The 25,347-nt window shown below is 37.7% G+C and overlaps 1 protein-coding gene and 1 pseudogene across 1 annotated transcript in view; both read right to left on the reverse strand.

Moving 5' to 3' along the window:
- elfn2a (extracellular leucine-rich repeat and fibronectin type III domain containing 2a) overlaps positions 1–25,347 on the reverse strand; it is a 152,039-nt gene that overhangs the window by 10,688 nt on the left and 116,004 nt on the right. The gene's annotated exons all lie outside the window — the stretch shown is intronic.
- LOC137040833 (5S ribosomal RNA) lies at positions 25,000–25,116 on the reverse strand (annotated as a pseudogene).

Here is a 25,347-nt window from a genome sequence, read left to right on the forward strand (position 1 = left end):
ATTAGACCTAGTGACAACTTCTTTTGACAACTAGTCCCTGAACAACCCTATATATTTAATTATTCTCTTTATAGCTTCCAATGCCAGCAGTTTATCCTCTTTTTCCATCCCCAGTCACATCGGCTCATTTCCATGCTTCTGTTCACGGAGCTCTGACCTCGTCAGATAAAGATCTAATTAGTTTGTCTACTCACTAGTGCCTAGAGGAAACACTCCACCAGCTCTACTCCGAACTGAGAAGGTCTGACCAAATACAAGGTCACCGGAATATTACAGCAGGAGCCTCAAAGCAGCATTTTAACACATAAGATAACTATCAGTCCCTGCTGATTTCATTAAAAACAAACAGAACACTGACTGAAGGGCCATTTGGCTTTCAGTGATTTAAATAAAGTAATAATACAACAGAGTTGAAAGATCTCCCAAATGTACTATCACAGCAGGTTTGTAATGCACCAATTTAAAATAAACACAATTCGGAGCTTTTTCGAAGCTCAGAATGGCTTTTCGAGCAATGGGGAACTAGCGGTGGTAGCGGTGGTACTTTGTGCAGGATAAAATGTGACCAAAAGGGAGGCAAAAAAAAATATATATTCTGGACAGACTAAAAGGTCAGATAAAAAGATAGTCCCGCCCCCCATACACACACTATTAGTCGAGACAGTGTTGCTGTGTCAGTTTGGTAAGCAAGCTAATCACAAATTAACATTTATTTTGCATCCAAATCCACTCGAAAATCAAACTGACATGTTCTCTCAGTTTGAATAGGAATGACGCATCTGCGCTTCTGCAAAGTTGTATTTGCTATGTGCCTGCATTTTTGTCTCCATCCTTATTCTTTCTTCTTGCCATGTCTTTTAGTGGCGGCATTGTATGCTGGGAGTTTATCGCTATTGTCCTTTCAAAAGACGAAAATAGCATATGCCAGCAACAGCAAGGAAACAATTAAGACTCTTCTCTTTCTTCCTTTATTCCACCAAGCTTCAGGCTTTTGTGGAGACCTGAAACCCTTTCCGTTTTCTCGCGTCGAGTTATCACACAGCGTATCTGCGATTTAATTAGGACCAGAGGCTAATGCTAATCACAGCTTGTGAAAGCAGGTGGGCCAAAACTACTGTACCACTTCCTTTAGAGAGACTTCATCGTCTAAAGATGAACCTCTCGGGGATGAGAAAAAGACATAAAGCGATAAAGATCAGATGTACTCAGACCATTACAGGAACATTTTATGGACAGCCGACAAAAAAAGAAACAATTGAGCCGCTAACCAAAGGTCAGACTTGTTGACTGATGGGGAAATTTCCCCAAAATGACACTTTTTTTTGATGCAAAACAGCTGGAGCTCAAAATTTCCGCCCCTAACCGGTGCTTCTTTTGGGGGAGAAAAAGAACCGACGCATGTGGTTGTCACATTGCATGTAACTATTGACCTTTTACGCTGAAGTAGCCTGGAGGAGCCGTTGCTAACTCACCTACAAGAGCAATGGCATGTGCAGGTTTTGATAGTTAAAGCTTAAGATTATTATTTTTTCAATACTTTAATTTACATATTAATCTGCTAAAACATTATAAAGTAACCCGTTCATTTCCCAGAATAGTGTAAACACTGTAGGCTAGCAAAGCAACAGTGACTCAAACATTGATGTTTTTTGGGGGCGGGGCTTTGTGTTTGGCTGACCGATGGTTTGGAAAACAAAGCAATTTTTGTCTTTGCAGTTTCATTTGATGCTATTGGAGAATTACATATTTCACCATTAACTACTCACAGCTGTCACCTCAAATGGTCAATTTTCATTCAGAATGACTTTGTCTTGTCGCTGCAAACTGCTGTGAAGTGCGAGCGCCTAAAGTATAAGTGAGATAAATCAATAAATAGCAGTACTTTCTATTTAATAATTGATCATTATATTGTATAGAAACCATATTTGGGTACAACATACAGTATAATGATCAAAAATGCTCTGTTGCACTGGACTAGTCTGCTCAAACAAACAGCATTTCAAAACAGCGACAAGACAAGATTGTGCAGTGACAAGACAAAGTCATTTTGAATGATATTTAGCCATTTGAGGTGACATTTGAGAGAAGTTAAAAGTGAAATGTCGAATTGCTTCTCCACTAGCATCAATTGAAATTGCTAAAACAAAGATTGTTTTCAAACAGGTTTTCCTAACCAAACACATAGCCCCGCCCAAAAATAACACTATTGGTTGAGTCACTGTTGCTATGCTGGAATACTCTGCTGTAAACAAACAGTGACTCAACCAAAGGGTGTGCGTTTGGAGCAGTTGACCAATGGCAGATCCGTTTGAAAAAACGATTTCATTTGATGACTATAGTTGAGCAGATATTACACATTTCACTCTTCACCAAAGTCAAACCTTTCTCAACTTCGTTGCCTCAGGATAACTTTGTCTTGTCTCTGCAAATTGCTGCACCCGAACTTCTTAAGTAAGAGATATATAATAATCTAGCAGTAATTTTTGTTTAATATTTGATCATGTATAAAACTGGTGAGCACTGGTTTTGTTCGGTCGATTTCCAGCTGTGGCATTATTCTGAGAATCATCACAATTTGCCATTTGAAGCTCTTTAAAGCAAGTGCTTGATTTTTCCTCAGCCGCTGCAGCGTGCACTTGTTAGAATAACAATTTTATCTCCAAACAGCAGCTACATCGACTGCCTGGAGTGGGAAAACTTTTCCGAAGAAGGGGAAGAACATGAAACAATCTTAGAGTACGTGTTGATTTCCCTTTCACGTTCCGACAAAGAAAACCCCACCGTTTCCTGCCGGCTCGCTCTATACACAGCGCGCATTCAGAGAAAGCTAATTCAGTTGTTTTGTTTAAGGCAGTCGTCTAAGACATCAAACACCCCTCAGGGTTGTGGGATCACGAAATTGCCAGAGCTATGTTCACCCTGAGAGCAAAACTGACACGGACGGCCACAGGGGCATTCAAACAGCTAAGAAACAAATTTGTCTGTGTCAGAAATGCCCAGACGTTGCCCTGTCGCTCTGACACCCAATGACCTACACGGGACCAAAGCCCCAGAGGGGGCGACAGCTTTAACTTCCTGAATTCTAATTAGCGGCTTCTCAGCCTCTGGGTCTTGACATGAGAGGATTGGGTTTTTCAAAGTGCCCTTAAATTCCGCCTCATTTTATAACTTAATACTCCTCGCCCTCTTTTTCTATTTCTTGTACAGTATGTCAGCAACATTTAAGTGCAGGGAGAGGATTTGAAATTATTGCTAAAATTCACTGTGGGTTTAGAAGGAATTTTAGTCACCAGCCTTGACTTACACCTACACACAGCGGAGTTGCCCTTTCAGCACAGCCTCTTTTATCACAAAAGGAAGAGTGTAAAAGTCCTTAAGTATAGTTTTTAGACAAATGGTCAGTTTAACCTTCCTTAACCCTTAAATTTCGCCAATCATTATTAAATATGTGGGTCTGTAGTGACCAAGATCTAGTACAGATGGATATCTCTCATTCACTGCAAAGTCTTGTTAGTGTATACTGGATTTCTGAGCTTTCTTCCTGTTTTTTTTTTGTGTCTTGTCTCTTGGGGCCCTATCTTGCACCCAGCGCAATTGACTTTGTACACCGACGCATGTGTCATTCCTATTTTGCACCCGCGCAAAGCGCGCTTTTCCCTCCACAGAAGCACGTCGCTAAACTAGTGAATGAACTTGCGCTCCCTGGGCGGTTCAGCGCAAAAAAGGAGGCGTGTTCCGGCGCAAACAATCGCTGGTGCTATTTTGCTGTTCCATTAAACAGTTGCGCCACTGACCAGAAAAAACCTAGTCTAAAGTCAGTGGCGCGTTGCGCGTTGTTCATTATGCTATTTTAAGGGCGCATGCTTGACCATAACGTATAGCGTGCACAACGCGCATACACTTTGCTCATGAAATCTACACAGATGCAACAGTAATTTTTGCAAATCATAAATTGTTACACTAAAAAAAAAAAATTAACACATTATGGTGTGCCACGAAGATGTGAAAAAATAGGCATAAATCTAGCTTACAAATTATTCAGGCTTATTGTAGTAATTGTTTGCCCAATAGTTGCAAGACATATATATATATATATGTCCGTCAAGAACCAGGAAAAAAAATCGACTGAAAAAATAAAAAAACTGTTTAACCGACGCTATTTTGGGTGGGTTTCTCCCATCCTCATACAACACAACTTCTCTGTCTTTCACTCCCTTACGAAAGGAAAATATATTTACCAATATATTAGTTGAAATATATTTTAAAATATTGTAAATATATGGAATAATATATTGATGGTATTATAAAATATATTATATATTCATGTAATATATTGCAAAATATACAAATGATTGCCGCTTTCAATATATTGCAATATATTGAAAGATATAAATATTAATTCCCATATATGTTAATATATTTCCTAATGTATTGCATGAAATTTTCCAATATACTGCAATATATTTTTGTTTCGTAAGGGCTGCTCTTACAAGAACATCAGTCACGTCGGCTGTGAACCGCTCATGGCGTGCGCCTGGTAAATACGCCATAATAATAGCAATCCATAAGGGAACTTGCGCACCTGCTTTTAAAGGAAATGTTGGATGCCGCTCTGGGGTGCGTTTCCCGTACAACGACGTAGCTCGCAGATTAACCACCATAGTACGATGCATCTTTGTGAAAACGAACGACCTAGTCACGACTGTTTCCCGAAACCATGGTACCTGTGTCGCAGATCCATAGTTCAAACTACGTTGGTATGAGCCGTCGTTTTTCTTCTTCTTCGATCTAATGGCTGACTGGAGACATGAGCACATACCGCCACCTACAGTAATTTGGTTTTATGTTATCTTTTCTTCGACTCGAATTAAGCTTTTGAAATGACGTTACGTAGGAGTCTTGTAATATTTAATGATTTGTTTGTTCTGCAATACATTGTACACACACAGAGTTAAAAATGTGCTCTTTTCTGATCCCAATGTCAATAATTTCACAATTTCAGATAAATACTATTTCTTATGTAATATTGATAGGCTACTTAACCACAATTGAAAAAAGATGGGTTTTGAAAAACTGTGATGTACAGTTGTGGATTCCTTATTTTGCTCAATCTTTCCCATTTTTGTCTTCTTGCCATTCTGACGTGTTAATGAAAATGACACGAAAACCCCAATTTTCAATGCTTAAAATTGCAGTTCTTTTCAAGAAGGTTGTGGAATATAGTAAAGTCCAGCTATTTTCAAAGCTGAAAAATAGCATTACAAATGCTGAAAAAAAATAAAATCTGGCCAGAAATCACTTAAAAAATAAACAATGCTATGGATATGGATGCTATGGATATGGACAAAGCCCAGACAAAGTTAGGAATAAGTGGAAGGACTTTGCAAGTGTGACAAAACAGAGGGCTGTGGCACGTAAGAGGGAAGCAAACAAGACTGATGGGGTATCAGTTCAGTTCTTCCTGTCCCTACAGAGGTAGACACAGTTTTGGCCATCCTGGGGCCTGTTGCAATGGAAGAATCCTAGGAGATATGGATTCATGTGCATCAACCAGGCCTTTGCCTTCAAAGGCCAGGCCTCCAACATCAGACGCTCTCCAGTCTGGCCCTTCAACATCAGTCTTCACATCTTCAGAGGGCAATAAGAAGAAACAATGCTTTAAATTCAGTTGTTAGCTATGTATGTTGGAAATGTATGGAGGTGGTGGGTGATGGCCTAATGGGTGGGTGATAGAAGTACACATGACTCTTTTGTGTGGGCCACTTCTGCAGTTTGCAGGTTGCTGAAGAGGGTCATGGCTTTGGTTATAGCTGGCTGCTGGAGACATGTCCTCTTCGCCCATACGTCCTGTCACCTGTGCAGCATCCAGTCACCACTGCACTTTAAACCATTTGTTTAATGTGACATCAATTCGGGTAAATATTTGGTTTCTTTGTCGATGTGTATTAAATTAACACTTAAAAACATTTAAAAAAAAACTTTTTTAACATGCAGATATACATACACACTCTCTCTTTCTCTCTCCCTATATATATATATATATATATATATATATATATATATATATATATATATATATATATATATATATATATATATATATATATATATATATATATATACACACACACACACACACACACACACACACACACACATATATATATATATATATATATATATTTATATATATGTATGTATGTATGTATGTATTTACACACAAACACATATGTAGAGAGTATTCTATATTCTAATTCTGTAAAAAAAAAATCACTCATATATACATTTTTTTGTTACTTTAGATACATTCATTTAAAATTTAAAATTAATTTACTATAGAAATACTGTAATCTGAGTGTTAACATTTTATATAAGTGAAAACCTCTAACACACTGTTTTACAATATTGTTATGAGACATGTATTTTGGAATGTTTTTAAATTAAAATTAAACAAAGATAACCCACTTGACAGACTCACCGTTTCTTTGCACAAACGAAACAATGGCTGCGTTCTAATCGGCAAGATTAATGCTTTCAGAGGGCACTTCGAAGGGAGAATAATCCTGAAGGCCACGCTTCTATATAGTTTCAAACTGAATTTGTAATAATAATAAAAAGGCGATTTATGTGATAAACTTAAACCACAACTTTAAGTCTTTTAAACATAAAAACATGTAAAAAAGTCTTTTTACGTTGGTAACGACGCAACTTGCGACCATAGTTGGCTAACGATGCTTTTGGGAAACGCACCCCTGATTGGTTTATTCACGTTATGCCCAAACCACACCTATGAATAATGAAGCTACTTCAGACCAACCCATTTTAGATTTGTGCCGGGCGCAAGAGCCATTTATCCCGCCGGGAAAATAGCAACAGCGCCGAGACCTGCCCACAAAGTTACTTGCGCTCTGCGCTTTGACACTTGCGTTTCAGATCGTTAAAATAGGGCCCTTGGTCTTGAATTACTTGCTTGATCCTTGGATTACCCTGTTTGCCTGCCTCTCCTGCCTTCTTTGCCGGTCTGGACTGCTTACCTGCGTATGATCTTCTACCTGTTTTTGACTACGATTGTTGGTTACCCTCTGAATAAAGCTGCATTTGGATCTTTGGGTTAACTTTGGGTTAGAGATCCAAAGTCTCAGAGCATTATGTTACAACAATAAAACAAAAACAAAAAAGGTTGGAAAAACAGGCATTATTTTACAATTTGATATTTGTTGTTAATGTTTATTATGTTTATAATGAATGGATTAAGGAATACTAAGAAGGTTGATAACTTTAAATATTTACTTGTCTGTCACGTCATATACAGTGTGAGAGAGCCGGCGATGCACAACCACATCTACAATGGGTTGTGGATTTTCATGTGTGGTTTCAGTAACGAACAGCAACAAAGATATGAGCTGTGTGTAATCTAAAGGTTTTACATCCAGTCACTGTACTTCACAGCAGCTGCTCCCATCAGTTTTCAGTTCTACGGGCAACTCAAAAGATCCACTCTCCACACAGATAAAAAAGAATCTGTTGGTTAACAAAGTCTTGACGGATGAACGCATGGCTTGAGTGGACTCTTGTAATTTCAAAATGGAGGTCGACATCTTTGATATCACTATCGTTACCGGTAAGAGAATACAGGCTTGACTCCAGTTGGACATTCATATAAACAGTATTCGAGACGCTACTGTAAGTTACTGTGCGAATGGGACATTTCGAGACTTGCACTTGTGAGTAAATCCAGTTTTCAATCCAAAAAAGCAGGCAGTTTGTAAGTATAAGCAAATTGCATGTTGCACCCCTGTTACAAAAATGTGTGACTAATGCAGTTTAAACCTAGCCTGACAAGCCAGACCCACATCAATATGTTGGGTCTGGGAACTCACCATTGGTGGGGCTCAATCCGAGGGGCGGGATAAACGGTTGTCTTTCAAACTCCCTCTGCACACAATAGGATAGCGCTACATCCAACCAGAGCAACAAAGAAGGTGTGGAGCTAGTTTATAGATTTAACTTTCACCGTATCCGGTCGGCAAAACTCCGAACACATCTTCCTTTCTTAAAAATGACTTCAATGCCGTTCTTTGTTCTTTTCTGAAAGAAAAGCTTAACTCCAAGTCTTCCAGAATCGCGCCCAAAGCCAATTCGAAAGACCGCTGTGTATATATGTATACAGTATATAGGTTATAGGTATTCCTTCATTTCTTCAGAAAATGTACCATTACCTTATGAACAAACTTTGTTCTTCTTGGTGGACCACCCTTTCAGGTACCCTAATGCTGCGTTCACACCGCACGCGAATGACGTGATTCGCGCGAGTGATTTACATGTTAAGTCAATGCAGAGACACGAATAGGCATTCTGCGGTGCGATTCGCGCGAATGAGGCAATGATCACACAAATTGAGTGTTTTGAATGCGTGATTCGCGCGAACCGCTCAAGTTGAAAAACCTGAACTTTGGCGGATATTCGCGCCACGTTAACCAATGAGGAGCCTGCTTACTGCTGTCACGTGGTGAAGTGATGGATGGGAAACCCATAGGGGAAACCCCGAGGCCAGAGTAATCAGCCTGGTCTCACCCTTAATACGTAGGTATTAATACGTTACTTTCAAAAAGACTAAACGTGCGTCTTAGTACGTTTGGAGAAGTGCTAAAATGTAAAATATAGACGTATTTGCAACATTTAAACGTAGTATTATTACATTTTTACAGCTAAAAAACGTAAAATATTTACGAATCTATCATGAAATCTTTTTTTTTGAGAATATAAAACTTTATTCTGGTAAAAACATTTTTTTTTGTTTTGTTATATCATAAAGATATCTATATAATTTCCCTTTGACCATTTTATTGATTAATCTACGATCCCTTAACACTACCCAAAACCTAAACCTACCAATTTAATACAGAACATAAAGAAAATAAAAGGTAAAACGTTGGAAAATGACGATTTTGGTAACAATATAGCATTAAAAAAAATATTTTGAACGGCTAATCCTACACTTACCCCTAAACCTACCCATTAGCATTTATTAAAACAACGTACTGTTATAAATCAAAGCATAACAGACAGACCAGTGTACTCACAATAATTTATTTATTGCAAAAATGTCAAAAGCGGTACCAAAAGTAGTTCAAATGAAGATGTGTTGCAGTCGCAGTCCTCTCTGGTGGTATATAACGTTAATAGTTTTGTATGAGGTACAGAGCAGAATGTTAGCTTCGCTATTAATCAATGAAAATATTAATCCGGCTTCTCTCCGTGAAGTTGCGCGTTTCCCATTTCAAATACAAATCGACTGAAAAAAGACATGTCAAAATCTGTGACGAACCAGGCGAGAGCCAATGAGCGTTCGATGCCACTGCCGTAAATCATGTCGTAAGGCTTCACGAGGGCGCGTTTTTTAAATTTCAATTTACGAGCGCGAGATTTGATGTTTGCCATCGCGCTACTGAGAGGAGATGAATACTAATGGAGATGAAGATCACCGGGCTCAATTTTAGATTTGTTTCTCGCAAACATATGGATTCTAACGATTTGGATTACAGCAAACGAATAAAGTGTTGCGTTTTGTGAATTGATGTTGTGTTTTGGTGTATATTGTGATCGCCAGTTGCTGTATAGGAGAAAATGCCTTTGTATGTCTCACAGCAAACAAGCTAAATACTACAAAATGGTTGGCAAGAATGTTATTCATCTGACGGTTTTAAAATTCAGTCTTCTTTTAACATTATCTAGTCACCCGAAATGAGTTTGTAGTGATGTCACGAGAGCAAAATGTTATTTTATATTTCTGTTATTTTATATTAGGTTGATTAACTTAGTAAAATGCATTTAATAAATGTGACTGAAAACATGTATTGATGTGACTATTGGATATAAAATAAACAATATTAATGCCACGATTTATGGGAGCCGGTGGCTGGCTGCTTACACGTTAAAGTCAATAATTTACATTTTAATGCTGTCAATACGTCAATATTGTACATTTTAGTGCTGTTAATAAGTCAGTATTGTACGTTTTATTGTGTGTGAAAACGTTAGTAAATGTACGTGTAGTAGAATCACACTTTACGTAAAAATACTCACGTATTTTCATGAGATCACGTTGGAGTAATTTAAAAATACTACTGTATTGTGTCACAAAATGTAGTTTTAATAGTTTTTCAGGCGAGAATGTAGTTGTTTAAAGCTCAAATATGTGATTTATTTATTAAGAGCACTCCTATTTGAAAATTGTATCTGGTGTTTTCGGAGGTGTGAGACCCAGGCGATCACCGGAGCTCAGCGCTCATCAACCCCGATGAGAGCAGCCTTAACTCGGCTAGTCCTTCTGCCAACTGCCGCTGCCTGACAGAACCCCCTCCCATGATGCGAATTAGTGTCTGTTGTATAGTGAATGTCACACGTGAATGAAGCGAATTTCACGCGCGAATGAAGCGAATGGATTCAAATTGTTCACGCGTCCATCTTTGCGCGAATAGCGCGATTTATTCGCGTCATTCGCGTGCGGTATGAACGCAGCATAAGGCAGACATTTTAAAGTAACAGAAGTGATAATACAGCACATCTACTCCCTTTCTGCCTCACGTCATTATGCCCTGAGGGAAACGTCTGGTATTGAAAGCCCCTGATGCTGCATATATCAGAAACTGAGAGGGGGACATGCCTGATCATATGCTGTGGTGATATTTAAATATATGCTGTACATAATTGACAAATTTTGCTTTATAGTATCTGCCGATTTCTGTCCAAGAGTCACCCAGTTAGATAGGAAGATGCAATTTTAAATGTGTTTACTGCTTTAAGACATTTTCAGTTGGATGTTTAAAATGGATCATGCTGGTCCTCTATGCTGATTGGATAAGATTTGCCCACGGAACACCTCGCTTATTTAAAGTCAGCACACATTCAAGCACTGTTCATCTCTCTATCCTCTCTTCCGGGTGTCGGGCCATAATCTATTCTTGACATCTTGAAAACTGTTTACCATTCCATTTTTACCCAGTCATTGTAAATAGCTACTCGGAACCTCATGCCCTACAGCAAGGAATCTGACATAATTTAGCGACAGGTAAACCGGTGAGATCTCATGAATAGTCATAAGTGCGTACTTCTGCCCTGGCCTGTGGAAACCTCTTCAACCTCTTATCTCCTACCCAGGAACGAACGATAGTGCACAAGCACCTGCTGGTGATGATAAAACAGCTCATCACCAGCCTCTTGTCTGGCTTGAGTGAGCCTGAGTCATCATTTTACGACAAAGTACGTTGAAAGATGCTTCATCCGGGTGGCCTCCATGCTCAATCGCACCTAATTTTACAAAAGCGGTAATGGCACAAGCACTCCTGCTAATTGGCCGTTTTATCGTACATGATTTGGAACATTGTGGGATGCCAAAAGCATCTGTGCATGTGTTTGGGGATTCCATGCAATATTTTAAAGTAAGCTTGAGTAGAGAAGTGCCAGCGCTTAGAAATGATTATAGTATTTGAACAAGGACAATGGAGATGCACATCATGATGCTAATTAAATAGGGTTGAATTGAAACAAAGCTGATACAGTTGACAACAAAAAATTACAAATAAACCCCCCACAAGATATCAACAATGCACTAACTGTTTTCTGATGAAGAAAAATCTAGAAAGAATGACTGTTTCAAAATCAGTCAACAATGTAGGGATGGTCCTGCTTGAGATGTGTGAGCTGAACAGTGAAGGAAAATCTGTAAACTGAAGCACTTTGCTAGTGGTTAATAAACTCTCCAAAACTAATAAGATACACAGATCAGGCATAACATTATGACCAGCGAATAACACTGATTATCTCTTCACCATAGCACCTGTTAGTGGGAGGTATGTATTAGGCAGCAAGTGAACATTTTGTCCTTAAAGTTAATGTATTAGAAGCAGGACAAATAGGCAAGCGTAAGGATTTGAGCGAGTTTGACCATCTCGCACAACTGTCGGATCATCTCCACAACTGCAGCTCTTGTGGGGTGTTCCCGGTCTGCAGTGGTCAGTATTTATCAAAAGTGGTCCAAGGAAGGAACAGTAGTGAACCGGCGACAGGGTTATGGGTGGTCAAGGCTCATTGATGCATACGGGGATTGAAGACGTGTGGTCCGATCAAACAGACAAGAAGTTAATGAGACAATCATTGGTCTTATATATAAAGTAAAATTAATTCCTTTGATGCAAAAGCAGAATTTTCATCAGTGTCACATGATCCTTAAATCATATTCAGATTTGTATTATTATGATCAACGTTGAAAACAGTGCTGCTTAATTTTTGTGGAAGAACTTTTTGATTGATTGAAAGTTCAAAAGAACAGCATTTACTTGAAATAGAAATCTTTTGTAACATAAAATGTCTTTACTGTCACTTTTGAGCCATCTAATGTCTCTTTGCTGAATAAAAATATTAATTTCTTGAAAAATAAAGATCTTACTGACCCCAAACATTTTAACAGTAGTGTACTTTTGGCCATAGTCATTCAAACATCTGCCAGCATTTTCATCCACAAATCTAAGCGTGCTGACAACCAGTAGATCTAAAAAAAAAACTTTAAAAAAAACTGAGTAACTAAGTAAACATTCAAATGTAAGAATTCAAAGCACACACACACACACACACACACACACACACACACACACACACACACACACACACACACACACACACACACACACACACACACACACACACACACACACACACACACACACACACACACACACACACACACAGTTTCTGAACACAGCAGACAGGATGTAGGTCATGTTTGGCCAAAGGCTGCGTTAGAAGGGTTGATGTGCTCATTTGTGCTGGGCGCAGATAGTCTTGTCATGTTTCATCCACCCTTCCCATGAGACAGGCTAACAAAACATTGAGCCTCGGAAAGGCAGGACCGGCAAAAAGGAAGTGTTCCGTGAAGGTTATCTGCTGCCCGCAAGATTCCTGATCCACTTTGAGCTCTATATCCTTGCCGGGCTTGCATTTCTGTCCATACTTGTGGAGACACTATAAATTTGGCTGAAGCTACTTGGCTGTGGTTGTAGACTATGATGATGCAGTCAATACACCTGACAACTGCAAATTGTCGTACTTCTATGCTAATTTGTGTGGTGGGCTCACTGGGCTGGTAGCTTAGTAATTAAAGATCTAGGTTGGAAAGATTTGAATGCCAGGACAGGTGATTCATGAGTTTGTACTATATGTAGCCTTGAGCCAAATTGATCCCGAATTTACTCCAGGAGTGGGTGTCTAGATTTGAAATGGTTTTTCAAAGTTGCAATCACTGGGGTAGGTTTTACAAGGAAATGCTATTTCACTTTTCACTTACAATTGAATGCGTTACTTGCCATTTCTTTGTAATTGTTTGTGAAATTTACTTGCATTTTTGTCCATTATGGCAATGAGAAAGTCTTAAAGGGGTCATGTAAGTGTACATGCACTATTACATGCTGATTGTATGGAAATGTGTGTTGGCAGTGCCTGTCCACAACCATCCTGTAATTATAAAAATCCATCCAGTGTTTTTTTTAATCTCCTTATATGTTTTGTCCTGTCTCAATTCATGCCGTTCGGCCACGTGACGTCACACGGTCAGACGCCCCTCCCACGACTGTTGATTGACAAGCAGCGTTTCATCTCAGACCCGCCCTGAGCGAGCTCTCATCATAGTCCGCCATTGTTGATACACTGGAAGAGAACGGCGTCTAAGCAACTGTGGGGTTCTGTTCTTGGGTGTATTAACGAACACGCAGTCATTCTGATGCTAAATCCGAACCGTTGAAGACGCAGTGGCTGATTTTTGTTTTCGCCAATGCTTTTATGTCTGCGCGAACCATGACGCATTTCTCACCAGACTTCTTTATAAACGAGGATCAGTATAAAGCAGGTTTTGCTAAGAAGCTGCTCCTGGATTAAGGATCGGTACCAACTATTCATGTTCCTGCTGCACCTCCAGAAGAAGTGAGTGTAGTTTGAAACGCTTGCATGTTTCACGATGAACGCGGCTAAAGTTTACAAGGGTAAGTTCAATTACATAACGGCATGCTTTCTATGCATGACGTTCTCAATATAATTCATAATCCCACGTTTATAATGAACAAAGCGTTAATGTTATTGTGTTATTACAAACTGTGTACGCTGGTGATTAAGTTATTGTGGACGTGGTAACACTACACTAATCTTAATTTTGTAGATGGTTTATAACGGTGTCTGTTACTGTAAAAAAAAATTGTGTTGTAACAGTTATTGCAGTGCATAGATAACGGTACACATCTGTGACAAACCGACATTAACAGAATTTTTTTATTTTAATTATTGGCATTATGTGTAACATAAATCTGTCAAGGAACTAACGTATACATCAGTAAACACATAGCATTCGTATCTCACTACGCTAACGTTACCCTGCCAGTACATAAGGATATATCAAAGTGACATTAAATTAACATACCATTCAGAAATGTCCTGTTCGAGCCTTAATTGTCAAATTTCGTTTGGGCTGTCATCTTGTCCCGGGTCCTACTCCGGTTCAAATTGATACATTTGCACAGATGTTTCCTCAGAGACTCCCGTCGCCATTCTTTCCCCTCTACTGTTGTCTAGGCAACGCTTCACAAGCATTGTGTCAAAGCGCCGCACAGAACAGAGGGGCGGGGTGAGCAAAGCTCATTATCATTTAAAGCCGTATGCACTGAAACGGCTTGGTGAAAACAGAGCTGTTTTTGACCAGGTAAAATTACAGTTTTCTTACAACACTAATGAGAATTTTCACATAAAGTATATTACAAAGTTTTCATTTAGACACTATAGAATCATATTAACTCAAACTGAACCCTTCCAAGCTGGAAAAGGTAACAAAAAATGCTTTATTTTATTTTTCTGTAATCGTAAATATCAGAAGAGTTTTATATTATCAGGACAGGTTGAGAACTCTTCATGTTAGATATAGATCTGGGTCGCTAAAGACCCAAATATGTAATAATGACTGGCAATAAACATTCATGCATTTTAGGGTGACTAAAATGATACAGTATAGACTTCTTTGGAAATGAGCATACCATACAGAAAGATTATAAAAAACTAGCAAATAAATAGACAAGTAAACAAAACATGCAATTACAAGAAAAACCCATATGCTAGCCTGAGAAAGGGAGGCGATTTTCTAAAGTGGCTGTGAATTTGCTAAGAAGAGCTGACTCTTGGTGACAGTCAACATGCGTTCTCCACCAAGTTGCATTGGTTTGAAGCTAAGAAGTTAACTCAATCAGACATTAGAGCTGCAGAGCACAGAGCTGTTGCCTTTTCCCTATGAGCTCATCACTTGAATCACTTTTTATTTTTTACTTTATACATTTTCTTTACTACTTCATACATTCACTCTCTTTTTGTAATGTCAAGAATCAAATATTCACCAGGTTGGAAAAGCTACCTTTTCAGTAACAGCGCGGGTTTCCCTTTCACAGTACATCGTGATGAATATCTTTGCGCATCCCATAATCCTTTGTGACAGATCACCTTGTCAGCGGATAAAACAATCAAGTGTTTATAAAATTACTCCCTTCCGAAATCCATCATTGATCATTTTCTGCCTTCAGTCACACATATGAAATCATCCCGCAACTGATCTTTACTTTAGATAGCAGATCTATTGAAACTCAAACAGCACAATGACATCTCATGAATAAAAGAAAGGGTAATCACCAAAAAATTGAGCAGGTAAAGAATAGGTGAGGGAATGATCCCAGAGTGTTGAAATGGAGACCATCAGTCACAGAAAATCCAAATATTTACATGGCTGCCATCTTCTCCTCTGTATGACTTACAATGCCAGCGACTCTTACATGGTTGCATTCATCTCAAACAGATGCCACTTTTGACAATATGTAGTTTAAAGTCAGATTTTGTTCTTGTCAGTGATTGATTCCTAAAACTCTATTTTATGAAGCTTGAATGCTCCAGTTCTTATTCTTTGCACTTCTATGGAAAAGTGTGAATAGCACATATGTCAAAATCTCATTTTGTGTTCCGTGTCTTAAAAAAGCCATAGCCCGTGAATTTTAAATGAGACAAGAATGAGTAAATGATGCCAGACTTTTTATTTTTGGATATATTAGTACTTTTAAAAGGTTTAAGAACTAAAACAAATTCACAGTTCTCTATTCTAAATTAGCTTTGCAAATTTGCAAATCGTACTCTCCACTAAAAGCTTTGCTTATTTTTACACACTGATTGCAATGTTCTAGCACTTGAGTCAAAGAATTATGTAAAAATGCATGCATAATTATTTTTGCAGGCGGTGTAGCTTTTGTGTATGTCGTTTTTGTTAACTAAGGGGCCGTTTACACAACACCATTTTCAACTTAAAACGTAAAACATTTTATACGTTTTGTTCGTTCATTTATATGACAAGTGTTTTGGAAGCCTGAAATGGCAAACTTCTGAAAACAGGTTTCAAAGTGCACGTTTTTGAAAATGATACTGTTATCGTCTCTGTGTAAACTACAAAAATACACATTTGTGAAAAATGGTGACGTCATGCACATGCATATTACGTGTTCAGTCTATAGGCGTATTTACATAGTGGCATCGACATCTACTGGCCTGGAGGCAGAATACAGCATTTTTGATTGTTTTCATGGAATTAAAATAAAGCTGAAATAATATAAAATAATATATAAATACAAATTGATATCTTCAACCTAAACTAAAATAAGCTTGAGTTGAGGTACAAAAATTACTAAAACTAAAACTGAAATCAAATAAATTAAACCTACATAGATATAACAATAAGCAAAAACAATACACACGACAAAAACACAATAAAATTACAAAAACGTTACAAAATTACAAATATGTTTCCGCTAAAATTGCTAAATCAGACATCCCAGGATATCGCTATAGCTTGCATTTGTGTAAAATGCAGTTTTGGGGGTAACGCATTTCATGTAACTTGAGTAATGTAATCAGATTACTTTTTCAAGTAACTAGTACAGTACACTGCATTTAAATTTACAACAAAATATCTTAATTACTTTTTCAAATAACTATCACAAGTTACTTTGTTTCCCATTTATTGTTGGGGAAAATCAGAAGTAAGAGCTTGTGTGCGCTATGTAAACATGATGTTATTGTAGTTTTAGACTAAATGTGAGCAGGCATTTACTAATCTCACTTGCACGAAAACACATTCAGTGTTCCTCAAAGTGAAATGCAAAATACTACGCAAACCTCCAATAATTAAATATGTTAAATATAACATTTCTTTTATGTATTTAATCTCAATTTATTGACCAATGTACTTGTTGCTGACCTTTGATGATTCAGTTAAACCACAAGCAAAAATGACTTTAGATTTTATGTTTTTATTGGTGAATTAAGTTTAAAATTTTCTTCTCCAGCATCCTATTCTTCTGTTATCCAGAATGGCGGCCCAACTGAAAGGTTTGTTTGAGCTGCGCCCTCTACTGCAGATGCATGAATTTGCATTTCCTCCGTCCTTATTATTTCAATTTTGATGTGAAAAAAATTATCACTTAGCCCTGGTGAGAAAAAGTAAGGCAAAACTAGTGTGTAACATTACTATTCTTAAAAAGTAAGTAATGCAATTAGTTACTTTTTTAAGGGAGTAACTTAATATTGTAATGGATTACTTTTCAAAGTAACTTACCATGTCAGGATAAAGCACAAATTAGTGTGTTACTAAAAAAGCTACACTGTTTAGAAACCAACTGATTTTTAGCTCCTGAAAAATCCATAGTAAATCCAGACTATTCTAACCTGAAATGTTTTTTAAAAATTAATCAAAGATGTTTTTTCCTACTCAGAAACCTCACTACAGGGATCGCTCTCACCACTCATTTCACAAAAAAAGAAAAAAAATGAATACAATGACATTTCTCCACTCTACTGATGCTTTATTGACATCCTGTCAGAATTGAACTCCCATGATTCCTAGCTGAGTGAACTACAAAGGCAATGGTTTCTCTCCCTTTATGACCTTCAAATAAAATCTGTTCTTGTCATGAATTAAACATTTTGGGAAAGTATAATAATATAATAAACATATAATAAATGTATTTATTATTATTTTTTTTTAAAGTGAATATTGCAGCATTTTGGCTAATGAAAGCATACCCAATGCATACCTAAAATATTATAATATTTTTTATAGGGTATTTCAAAAGGACAGTTGTCTAAACATATTGGAAATAGGGAATTCATTTATCATTTTCAACAGGTGACTGAAAAACAGCAGGAGTTTTAATTTGGCGACTACGAGCGAGTCTCATTAAAGAAGATGAATGAATGAGTGCCGACAGGGTGCGGCGTTTAACAGTAGGGGGAACTTTCATGTGGACACACTCGTTTGCATTTGTTTGTGAGCGTGTGCGCTATGATTTCCCTCAACATCTGTCAGGCTCAAACATCTCCTCATCCCCGGATTGAAACGAGAGTGGAAAGAACCAGGACAGTCTTTTCATTGCATACTCCCTTCAAGGCAAAAGCGACATTCACAGCACGCCAGGTGGACTAATCATGAAGAAAAGCGACTCTTCCACACACTTCCTTAAGAGCAGACTCTCACATTGGTAAAGTCACACTAGTCCTCAACAGAGTCTCTCCAAGAAGTGAGAGTGTGAAAATTAAAGCACCCACTGACATAATGCTAGGTGAAATATGTGTGACATTTACGTGTTATGAATAAATGTTCCACATTTGAGTTTCCTCCGATAGAATAACAACTAAATGAAGATTTTAAAGCGACAGCCTTTTTTTAAACTTTTAAAAATTTTAAACAAACAATTTGAACAACGATTCTTGTCTGAAATGTGAACCACAACCTGTATGAATATAAAATAATAATAAAATAACCTTAAGCAATAGAAACTCTCTACAAATGTCTATAAGATTATGGAATTTACTCAAAATTGTACCGACTAACTTAAATTTGAAGCAAGTATGCCACAAGCATCACCAAACAGAATTGCAAACACAATAACAAACACTCTGCCATTGGTCAGACTAACAAATTAGCCCCACCTCCAAACTCACACCATTGGCTGAGACACTGTTGCTATGTCAGGCTGGGCAGGATAAAACAACAGTTTTATCCAGTTTTAAAGGAAAACAATCTACAAATGATTCGATCAACCTACTTTATCTTATCCATCAATGAAATTCGATTGTTTCAAAACAAAAATATAATTCTATAGATACTAGATAAGGAGTATTGGTCATAAAACAGAACCAGGAGAACGTTACGCTTTATTTCATACTGTAGTGTGTGGAAAACTTGTTTGCAGTTAAGAAATCCTCACAACCAGATTAGCTTATTATTATATTAAGCTATAAAATATTTATCAGATTTTTCTTTAACAAATCCCCAATGTGTTTCAAATTGATACCAGGGGATATCTTGAGTTGTATCTAAATCTGCGCAAACTGGCAAGGGGAGAAAAAAAAACTCTAATAACAACAAAATGTCATGACTCGTGCGTAAAGACATCATGTATCTGTTGGGGATAAACTCTAATATCTTTAATGCGATTATTTGCTTATTGGTGCCAATCTAAAGTACATCAGAAAAACATACAGAAGTCCTCCATGTTTCATCTTTAGCTCTTCAACCGAACATCTTCTCCGTTGAAAACATCATAGGATTTGGCCAAAGAATAAATCTGGCTCTCAGAATGTCTTATTTACAGAGCTAACCTTGAGCTTGTTTAAATATGAGAACTTTTGGTCCTATGGACCTTTAAAGTAAACACTTTTATGTTCTCACTAATTTATCTACAGTAGTCTACTAACAAGGTCTAATATTAAAAAAAAGGCAAATATAAAAAATAAACAAACAGTTAATTTCTTTCTGAACTGAAAAGGTCACAGCCAATGGTGTGAGTTTGTAGATGGGGCAATCTGTTGGTCTGTCCAATGCCAATGTGTTTTTCAATATTTTTTAAAATTCTGTTTAGTGATGCTGATGGCACACACATCCACAATACTTATTTGCATTTACAAACCCGATTCCCAAAAAGTTGGGACACAGTACAAATTGTAAATAAAAACAGATTGCAATGATGTGGACATCAAATTTCTATATTTTATACAGAAAACAACATAGATGAACTGAGAAAATGTATAATTTTAAGGGAAAAATACGTTGATTTTAAATTTCATGGCATCAACACATTTAAAAAAAAAAGTTGGGACAAGGCCATGTTTACCACTGTGTGACATCCCATCTTCTTTTTTTAAAATAAAAGTCTGCAAAAGTTGCTCAAGTTTAGGAATGTTGTCCGATTCTTGTCTAATACAGGTTTCTAGTCGCTCAACTGTCTTAGATCTTCTTTGTCGCATCTTCCTCTTTATGATGCGGCAAATGTTTTCTAAGGGTGAAAGATCTGGGCTGCGGGCTGGCCATTCCAGTACCCAAATCCTTCTTCTACGCAGCCATGATGTTGTAATTAATGCATTATGTGGTCTGGCATTGTCATGTTGGAAAATGCAAGGCCTTCCCTGAAAGAGACGATGTCTGGGTGGGAGCATATGTTGTTCTAGAACTTGGATATACCTTTCAGCATTGATGGTGCCTTTACAGATTTGTAAGATGCTCATGCCACACACACTCATGCCCCATACCATCAGAGATGCAGGCTTCTGAACTGAGCACTGATAACAACTTGAGTTGTCCTTGTCCTCTTTAGTCCGGATGACATGGCGTACCAGTTTTCCAAAAAGAACTTCAAATTTTGATTCGTCTGACCACAGAACACTTTTCCACTTTGCCACAGTCCATTGTAAATGAGCCTTGGCCCAGAGAAAACGCCTACGCTTCTAGATCATTTTTAGATATAGCTTCTTTTTTGACCTATAGACAACGGCGAATGGCATGGTGAATTGTGTTCACCGATAATGTTTTCTGGAAGTATTCCTGAGCCCAGGTTGTTCTGTTCCTGTATGTGATGCAGTGTCGTCTAAGGGCATGAAGATCACAGACATCCAGAATGTTTTTCCGGCCATGAGCCTTACGCATAGAGATTGTTCCAGATTCTTTGAATCTTTGGATAATATTATGCACCGTATATGATGATAACTTCAAATTATTAGTAATTTTTCTCTGAGAAATTCCTTTCTGATATTGCTCCACTATTTTTCGCCGCAGCATTGGGGAAATTGGTGATCCTCTGCCCATCTTGACTTCTGAGAGACACTACCACTCTGAGAGGCTCTTTTTATACCCAATCATGTTGCCAATTGACCTAATAAGTTGAAAAATTGGTTCTCCAGCTGTTCCTTATATGTACATTTAACTTTTCCGACCTCTTATTGCTACCTTTCCCAACTTTTTTGGAATGTCAAAAAAATGCTCAATCAAAATTAGCCAATATTTGGCATGACATTTCAAAAGGTCTCACTTTTCAACATGTTATATGTTATCTATATTCTATTGTTAATAAAATATACGTTTATGAGATTTGTAAATTATTGCATTCCTTTTTTTATTCACAATTTGTATGGCGTCCTACCTTTTTTGGAATCGGATTTGTAAATTAGTGAGTAAAAACCACATCCTTAGCGGTTGAAATCAATTGCTTATGCTTCTTGTTCTTCTTACAAACAAAATTGTGGCATACACTATAATCATAGTTTGGTTTACTGGGGCGGGAAAAAAGCATCCCTTCATGTTGAAAAGGGCTGTCGCATGTTGATGGTGCTTAGCATAATCAAGCTCCATTCTCACTAGTTTATCAACAGTCACTAACAAGATCCAACAGTGAGTACACAAATCCCAAAAACTTAGCAAAACAAGAATACAGCTACATCCATTAATAGAAAAGGATAGTGAAAAGTAAGAAATAATAGTGAGGTATGATTAATTTTTTTTTTTGATTTTATATAAAATTATACATTTTAATACATTTGCCAAGGACATAAAAGTGCCTGTATTTGAAGAAACACCTATGTATGCCTACACGCATACCTCTCTCTTTCACTGTATATCCAAGAATCTTAGGAGTCGTTTTCTCTCTCTTTCGGTCTCTTTCTACAAGTATACTGACAGAATATTAATTCAGCAGGGGTGAGTCAGAGGCTACACGGCCAAAAGATCACAGATGTAGAGAGGTGTGGTCAGTAGGGATCACTTCGGATGTGTTGGATTCTCTCTCTGAGGTGATTTATCACCACAAAAATCAATAAATCCTTCAGGCTTTGCACAGTATTGAAGGGATAGATAGTTTACCCAAAAATGAAAATTACCCTATGATTTACTCACACTCAAGCCATTCTAGGTGTATATGACATTCTTCTTTCTTCCGAATACTTTCTGAATTATAATAAAAAATTCCCGGCTAATCCAAGCTTTATAATGATAGTAATTGGGAGCCCAAAAAAGTGCATCAATCCATTATAAAAGTACTCCACATGGCTCTGGATCACTTCTGAAGTGAATCGATGTGTTTTTGTAAGAAAAATATCCGTATTAAAAACTTTATAAAGTAAAATATCTAGCTACCGCCAGACCCTCTTCCATATTCAACACAGAAAGTGTAATGCCTCTTGCAGTTCAAAATGCTTATGCTACGTCATTTACCTCACAACATAAGCTGAATATGTACAAATTCATCTTTTCTGCAGTGTAAGGCAAGGCAAGTTTATTTGTATATCACATTTCATACCCAATGGCAATTCAAAGTGCTTTACTTAGAAATTAATTAAAACAGTGGTAACAAATGCATGAGAAAAAAGAATACCATATGGACGAATAAAAAATTAAAAACAAGAATAGTTAAAACAGACCGATACCATCTGCACATTCTCACTCTCTCTTTTCTAGATTTGCACGAGTGATATTCCACAGCGGCATCCTGCTTTCACCGTCGCAGTGCTGTCGTCATCGTGTAAAGCCCGCCCCAACGTTTCTGATTGGTGCCGCGATTTCATGTATTAGAAATGGGTTTGAATGAGCTCTTTGACAGACTACTTGCAGAGCATATCTAAATTTGCCGGAAGTTGTCTGGGTTTTCCAAGGCTAGCTGCTGTCTGTCATGTTAATAAAAGCTGCTCTTGAATGAATAACTTTTGTAACTTTAATTGTAAGCATTAAACTGTATTTCATTTTTACAATGAAAACAATCCAGCATTATTTTATATTTGATTACTTTCATTTCTGTAGTAGTTCTTACCTGAATACTACTGATAATAAATAACATGGACAGACTCTTTCTGGTACATAACTATTTCATCTGAATCTTGGCAGTACTCGGCATGGAAAGGACAGGAATTTGAGGGGGGAAACTGAGAATTTGAGGTGGTTTGAAAACAAGATGTGTTCGCAAATCTCAATATCTTCAATTAAACTACAAACAACAACTAGCACAACCTCTCTCTCTCTCTCTCTCTCTCTCTCTCTCTCTCTCTCTCTCTCTCTCTCTCTCTCTCTCTCTCTCTCTCTCACACACACACACACACACACACACACATTCTCTCTTTTCTTTTTACCTTGAACTTTTTCATTCTAATATTAATTCACCCACTTTCTTATACCTGCTCTATTTTTTCCACTCTTACCTTTTTTAACTTCACTCAATAACTCAGTTTAACCCAGGAGAGGTATTTCTGTTGACATTTTGAGGTAAAAGTATCTGTAGTGGCATCTTCAGTTGAAGGCCCTTTTTGTACCATCTCTGAGGGGAACACTGCAAGTGTTGGCAACTCTTGCAACTCTTGGCTTCTTGGCTTAAATACTTTTAGATGTCAATCTCTTCAAGAGAGATTTGTATCTACACATACTGAGCTTTACATTGCAAAGGTATTCAACTTGGGTGAAACTTCATCTCCCCTCTTCAAACTAGATTGCTCTTTAATGGACGGTAGAGCGTGAAGGTGAAATCGAAGGCAGGGAGACTTATTGTGGATGGGCTAAATGGATTTAGAGAGAGAAGATCCACTTGACTATGATGAACTCAAAGAGAAGTCAAATGTCTATCTGTAAACACAAATGATTATGGATCTTGAGTATTTCAAGAACATCTTAGAAGGATGTTAGAACATCTTAGAACATCTTAGAAGAAAGAATTTATAGGTCATTTTGCATCCATAATGTGATATTCCAGAGTAAAGAAAAGAAAAACATTTACAATTGTATCGTAAAATGTGGCTTTAGCTTCTATGACTAAGGTGATAAGCCCTCCAAATTATGAGCAAATTTGCTATTTAACCCTTTCAGACATAAATTTGAAATATTCTGGCTGATATTTGTATTTAAATGTCTAAAATATGTTGTATTTGACAAGCACTGAGCACGTCTTTTTCTGGCTCAGTGCCAGCCAACTTACGAAAGCACATTTGAAGACTGATCACACCGGTTTGATTGTTCATTCAAAGGGGTTAACAGCTAGACTGCTCTCTTCAAGTATTGTGAGTTTGCCAATAAAATGTATAAAGCTATTTGGCTATAAAGCTATCCTTTGACATTATCAAAGAGTCTACTTGGTCAAAGTTACTTTAGAGGGAAAGTGAGTTTGCACATTAATAATGAATAATAATAATAATAATAATAATAATAATAATAATAATAATGCGTTCGATTTATATAGCGCTTTTCAAGGCACTCAAAGCGCTTTACATAGAAGGGGGGAATCTCCTCAACCACCACCATTGCGCCAGAACGCCCACCACACACCAGCTGATTGGTGGAGAGGAGACAGAGTGATGAAGCCGAACAGGATAAGGGGATTATTAGGAGGCCATGATGGACAGGGGCCAATGGGCAAATGTGGCCAGAATGCCGGGGTTACACCCCTACTCTTTTTCCGAAAGACATCCTGGGATTTTTAATGACCACAGAGAGTCAGGACCTCGGTTTAACGTCTCATCCGAAGGACGGTGCTCTTTGTCAGTATAGTGTCCCCATCACTATACTGGGGGGTTAGGACCCACACAGACCACAGGGTGAGCGCCCCCTGCTGGCCTCACTAACACCTCTACCAGCAGCTACCTGGTTTTCCCAGTTGGTCTCCCATCCAGGTACTGACCAGGCTCAGCCCTGCTTAGCTTCAGTGGGAAACCAGTCTTGGGCTACAGGGTGATATGGCTGCTGGTTCTGCCAGGGTGATATTGCTGCTGCACATTCTGAAGATTGGTGAGAAATTGGTTGAACCAATTAATTGTTTACATGACTAGGATTGCACAGAATGTAAATTTGAAAGTCACTTTGATTTCATGTTGACTCAAAAACTGGCCACCACTCCCGTTAGCATGTAAAAAAAATAGCATGTGAAAACAAAAAGCAGTGTAAACCTAAAAATAAAACAGGCCAGCTTCACCAGGCCA

This window comes from Pseudorasbora parva, chromosome 14 (genome assembly GCF_024679245.1).
Source record: "Pseudorasbora parva isolate DD20220531a chromosome 14, ASM2467924v1, whole genome shotgun sequence".
Lineage (NCBI taxonomy): Eukaryota > Metazoa > Chordata > Actinopteri > Cypriniformes > Gobionidae > Pseudorasbora > Pseudorasbora parva.